Here is a 6,396-nt window from a genome sequence, read left to right on the forward strand (position 1 = left end):
GAACTGACAAAATTGCCAGTGTTAGCAGTTGAGATTGGTAGCTGAGTTTATTGTGTTCTGAATAAATATTTCTGTGTAACTTTTCAATAGTCCAGTCAAAGGGTCATAAAAAGTGAGCAGTTTGGTGAATGTGTTACCAGACAGATACAATGGGAGAGTATTGAGGAGGAAGGGTTTGAGATGTTAATAAGAACAGTAGAAATAATGCATCATTGATCCAAGGAAGAAAGAGAATGCAAGACAGAACTGATTAGGAAAATAGTAAAAGGGTTCATGTATTAAAGATCAAAATGAGATAGAAAAATCAACATAGTGGAAGTAAATTGAACAGAAAATAAGGATCTTAGAAAATGGCACCTCCATACACCTAGATGTTGTCCTCAATTCCTCCTTTATCGCAGAATCCACCCTATGAGTGAGTCTCATTAGTTTCACAACTAAAGTATTTTCCTAAACCTGTTTACTTTTCACCAACCCTCTGCTTACACCCTTGTCTAAAGTACCATTAGACCATTGTGACATCCTGCTTACAGAGTCCCGCTCCCACTCTTGTCTCTCTGGACTTCTCATAATTTCATCTCCAGATAGTAACCAGAGTGATCTTTTCTGAATTGACTGTGCCCTCAATTGCTCCCAATCACACTTTCAATGAAATCTAAATTCCTTGCCAAGGGATCCAAGACTCTAGAAAACCTGCCCTGTAGACCTCTCTGATTTTTGTCTTCTACCACACTTATGACTGATGAGGAAGGCATGGAATTCAGAGGCTAGAATGCTGGATGGATGGTCCATATAGCATTGAAGTCACAGAACATGAGGGAAGTATGATGCAGTGAAAATTTCCCCAGATATTTCACTTTTTGTTTAACCATTCATTTTAATAAAATTATAAAATGAATCAAGGAAAGCAATAGAAACATACTATACTGCAAAACTTTTTAAAGATATGATCTATGACTTACTCATATTTATATCCCCAGCAATTAGCATATTGGATGGTAAGACAGGCACCCAATAAGTTTTGACTGGTTAAATAAATCAATGCATAAACAAATACACATAGAGGTTTTACAGATGGGTGTTTGGAAACCATTCTTCTTACCTGCTAGGCATCTCCCTTCTCTGACTTTGCTTTGAGAAATAACCCAGTCTTCACTACATGTAGTTTCATTGGGACTGTTAGCCAAGGAGTCCTACTCACTCCTTGAAGGTGGCCCAGTCAAAGCCAGTCAGAGTTATTTGGAGAATTTGAATCTTGACCAGAATGAGGTTGAGACGGGAAAACTGTTGGAGCTTGTTCATGCCAATGGTAACACCCTGAGATTTTCCTTAGATCCTGCTCCCCGAATCCCTGGGATATCCTGATTTCTCTGCTTTTTGAGAGGTAGTTCCTCAACTTTTCCATCACTATTGTGAGTTGCATCATGGTATTCTAATAAATGCTTTCTTTTTGACTGAAGTTAAACAGAGTTATTTTCTCTTGCTTGTAAGCAAAAAGCCTTAAATTAAAAATTCAAACTTAGCATGATTAGGAGAAAGCATATTTATTTTAATAACTATTGAGTGCTGCTATTTGCCAAACATAATAATGAGTATCAAAAACTTGCAAAGTTTTATCAGAAAGAGTTCTTATCTTCAAAACTTAAAGGAGTTTTTTAGGGACATACGGAGTATGATCAAATAACTAAATGATAAAATGGGTTTAGTGGCATACAACATACAGGTGAAGTGAAAAGAGAATTAAGCAAGGGGATCTGCTCAGTTGGGGCAATTATAGTAGAGCCAACACTTGGCCTAAGCTTTTAGGATTAGGACATTCTGGCTAAAGAAAGGCATTGAGGATCAGCAGAAGCAGCACACAAAGATGAGAAAGCATCAAGTAGGAGTGATAATCAGCAAGTAGATCAGATTGCTACATTTATGAAGGAAAATAATGAGCAATTAGTTTGCAAATAGTAGGTTGAAGCTGAAAAGTCAAGCTAAGAAAAATCTGGTTTAGATTTTGTAGGCAACGGGGAGCCAAAAACATTATTTATGCAGAATTGTGCTTGGAAGAACAAGGCCTGCAAAGTCATATATGATGTACTGGAGCAAGGAAAAGATGAAACTGAAAAGACAAATTCCAAGGTATTGCAATAGTCCAATCAAGGGATAATTAGCACCAGCATGAAGAAAATTTCAAATACTTTCTAATTGCCAATGGAAGGAAAACTGAGACTCCATAAAGGCATTGAGACCCTGAGATGAATAAGATGCTGAAACTGATATACAATATTCCACAGCTCTGTATTTCAAATCATTTTTCTGCCTTCCCCCTCCTGAGTTTTAGTCATCCATCTCCAGCTACCCACACAACATCCTCACTTGGAAAGACCAGTATTATCATAAACCAAAATGCCTAGAGACAAACTTATTGCTCCTTTTATCCTCTACCCCCAAGTTACTGCCTTTTCTTTTTACCCTGCAAACTTAAAAGTATCTCTGCCTCTACCTGTCCTTTAACTCCTATCAATCTCTACATCACATCAATTAGATAAAACCCTTATTCAGTCATGGCAGGTTCACTGCAGCAGATTCCTAGTAAATCTCTCTGTTTCCATTTTCTCTCCACTAGATAGCAGAAGATCAATGAACTCTGTCTAAAGTTGATAAATTAATCTGGCAAATATAATGCAGCTTTCACTGACCTATGGATTTGCTAAAAACACCTTTTAAAAATAATAATATTACTCTCATGTCAAGAAATTACAATGGATCCTACTGGCCGCCAATAACTGTTTCTATTCCTTTTGGTTTGTTGAGGTCTACTAAGTTATCTGTGTCTGCATGTGTGTTTGGGGATGGGGAGGTGTGTGTAGAGGGTGTGATTGTGGGCATGTACACACACTGACATGAGAGCCAAGGAAGAGAGATGGCAGAGGAGCTGGGCTTCTTGAGGGTGAAGGCTACAGTCCCCAGCTAGACACCATCTTATTAGACTTAACTATGGAGGGGAAATAAGGAAACTGAAAAGACAACCACTGTACTTGTGTCTACTAGGGTGAACTCTGATTCTGTTTATGTATTTAGCTACTTGGTTTTCAAAGATTTCTATCAATTGAACACATCCACACAATGTCAAGAATTAACCTGTGTTACCCCAAAAGGACTGACCCTGTGTAGCAGTAGGTGTTTTGAAAATACCTGTCCACACAGACATGCACATGTCCCAGCCACAGCTCTGCATACCTATACCTCAGCCCTGGCGCCTGCCTGTATCTGTTGTCTACAGGCCTCCTGCCAGTCAAAGCAGAAGCTCTGACTCTGCTTCTCCCCACCCCCACCTCCCACCCCCACCACCTGAACACTGTAAGAAGACCACTTACCTTGGCCAAGACAAGTGTGGGGCCTGGTCTCGGTCACACTCCTGCTGCCTCGTGTGTGGGTACACTATCAATTAAAGTGTTTGTTTCTGCGTTAGTCCATTTCTGTGTTACTATAAAGAAATACCTGAGACTGAGTGATTTACAAAGAAAAAGTATTCAATTGGTTTAATTGGTTAACGGTTCTGCAGGTTCTACTAGCATGGAACCAACATCTGCTTGGCTTCGGGTGAGGGCCTCTGGAAGTTTACAGTCATGGCAGAAGCTGAAGCAGGAGCGGGAGCATCGTCACGTGGAGAAAGCGGGAACAAGACACCAAGGAGGGAGGTCCCTTGGTGTCTTGGATTAAGTCCCTTGGATTAAACAATCAGATCTTACACGAACTGAGCAAGAACTCACTTATCACCAAGGGGATGGTGCTAACTCATTCGTGAGATCTACCCCCATGATCCAGTCATCTCCCACCAGGCCCCACTTCCAACACTGGGGATCACATTTCAACATGAGATTTGGAGGGGACGAACATCTAAACCATATCAGTTTCTTAATGAAAAAAAATGTTCCGTCAAGTAACTGCAGGTTGCTTGACACCTAATCATCATCACCTGGAAAAGAACTAGACTCATTCTGGTAGAAAAGAGATAGCCAAGAGTAATTTAATATGATTTTAGTATATTCTTAATGCTTGCTCAGAGATTGATAACCTAAGATCAAAACAGTTTCATTGTATCCAGTCTCACAAATACTGATTTAAAAAATGTGTTTAAAGCAATGTGTAATCACCTTTTGTGAATATCTAAAAGAACATGTGTTGGCAGAGCTCAGGTCTGGTCCTATCTGAAGTCAGGCTGACAGACAGGACGGGAGCACAATGACAGTTTTCTTAACTCATAGCCCAGGTCCCTTACATCTTACTTCACTTCTGTGCATTCAGGACAAGCTTAGGATGAAATGATAATGTTCCCAAGTTTAACGAGTTCAGAATTAACAGATTTATAGGCATTTCAGATTGGCACTGTTTGCAGTGGGTGTAAGAATAGGATGACAGATGTGTTTGTTATAAGTTTTAGCTGAACGCATGAATTTAGTAATTATAAAACTCTGTAGTATTCTTTTTATTTAGTATAGATAGTTCATTTAGAGACACATTTTTTACAAAGCCTTGAAATAATTCCTAAGAAGCTCAGATTCAAGCCTCTTGTTCACTACTCAAATGTCTCCATGTTGGAGGTTTCTGACATCATCATTATTAAAACCTGGCATTGTTTCTAACATCTGGGCTGTATAAAGGGAAAATAAAAGGCACAATGGAAACTGTCACTGAAACCACTTTTTAATGTTTAAACAAACCAACAAGTACACACATAGCAGGGTTTATACTGGAGCGCCTAAGTGTTATTTTTCATTCTGTTCTTTGAACCTTATTTTTTTCTTCTCTAATCACCGAACCATAATTCATCAGCACTACAAGGATGAACTTCACTGCAGTTACGTTTCCTCCTGAGGAAAAACAAATAGCTCACTGTGGCTCTGACACACTTGATCTACAGTGCTTTGGCATATAAATTTATGTTTTGTAAAAATAATGCATTCATATATCAATTTTTACGTCAAAATTCGTTAAGGCTAATATTTATTCATTTATTCATTCCCCACATATTTATTAGCTACCAAATGCCAGATGCCATATCAAGCATAGGTATTCAATGATTAGCATATACATGTTCTAGCCCTGAAATTATATGTAGCATTTATTGTTGAAATTTTTGACTCAGTTACAAGCAAACAGGAAGATTAATTTATTCATTTTTCACATCTGCAACAGATTTATTTTTTCAAGGAATGGATTTTGAGAGCAAAAACATGGGGCAGAGAAAGTTGGAATAGAAAATAAATACACATGTAAGCTGCTTTGTCAATTGTTTTATAACTACAACAAACTAGTACAGAGAATGGCCCAAACAAAACACAATAAAGTTTCAGAACAGAAGTGTTCCCTTAGCAAAGCTGGATACTCCAGTCTCTGGTATTTGGAATTTAGGCTGCAATCCTTGTTTTTGGATAGATCACCGGGTGTGTGGCACAGGCCATGCTTTCAACCAGATTTGAACAGAAAAATAGCCAGCTGGCCCAGGTAGAAGTAGATGAAGTGTTTGGCTTCATGTGTGACAGAATTGCCTAAGTTCCCCCCATGATGCAATACCGGATGGGATTGTACTTCCTGTCAAATTCCTTCTGGATACGGGACACAATGTCCTTTTCCATGACATATGTCTCCAGTGCCTGAGTAGCACATTGCACTGAGTCCTGTTGCATATATTCTAACATGTCCACATTTTGCATTTTTCATCATGTGGTTACCATGGAGCAGGGGATTGTCCACTGCAAAAGTCTCCTGGGGGTGATGCTAGATATCCTGGTGAGGTGCTAGCATGGCTTAGGCCCAGTGGGAACATCTCAATTTATTCTTATGAATATATATATATATATTTTCACTGTAAGTGCAGGAGACAGAGTTTTGGAAATCCCACAAATGAAGACAATACAACTGTAATGTAGATGAGTGCTACAAGGAATGGCATTTGAGTTGCCATAAGACTATATAAAAGAAAGAGAACAACTTGCCCCAGGAAGTGATTTTTTTACATTATAAACTGAAGAATAAGCAAGGAGTTAAGAAGGGAAGGGGTGAAAAAGAAATTTGAGTCTGCGAGTGTAGCACCTGCAAAAATTTCATGATAGAGGAGAAAATAACACCTTCCAAGACCTGAAAGCAGTTTGGTATGGCCAGAGACACAGTGAGAAAATGATTTGAGAGAGTATCTGGGGAGTCAAAGAAAAAAGCACATTTTCTGCTTACTCATATTCTTCTTCACATGATTCCAGAGTTTGGAGTCATCTGTAGCAAAGAAGACAGTTACACAGTTTATCAGCTGGGGTTTCTGGAGTGAGTTTTGCTAATGTGTTTCTATCCAACTGGAGTACGGACAGGCTTATAAAAAGTGACGGCCATTGTCCTCACACTTTCCTCCAT

The 6,396-nt window shown here is 38.9% G+C and overlaps 1 pseudogene; it reads right to left on the reverse strand.

Moving 5' to 3' along the window:
- Window positions 1-5,457: 5,457 nt before the first annotated feature.
- Window positions 5,458-5,705, reverse strand: LOC119625657 (dynein light chain 1, cytoplasmic-like; annotated as a pseudogene).
- Window positions 5,706-6,396: the final 691 nt, after the last annotated feature.

The sequence above is a fragment of the Chlorocebus sabaeus genome, chromosome 15 (assembly GCF_047675955.1).
Source record: "Chlorocebus sabaeus isolate Y175 chromosome 15, mChlSab1.0.hap1, whole genome shotgun sequence".
NCBI lineage: Eukaryota > Metazoa > Chordata > Mammalia > Primates > Cercopithecidae > Chlorocebus > Chlorocebus sabaeus.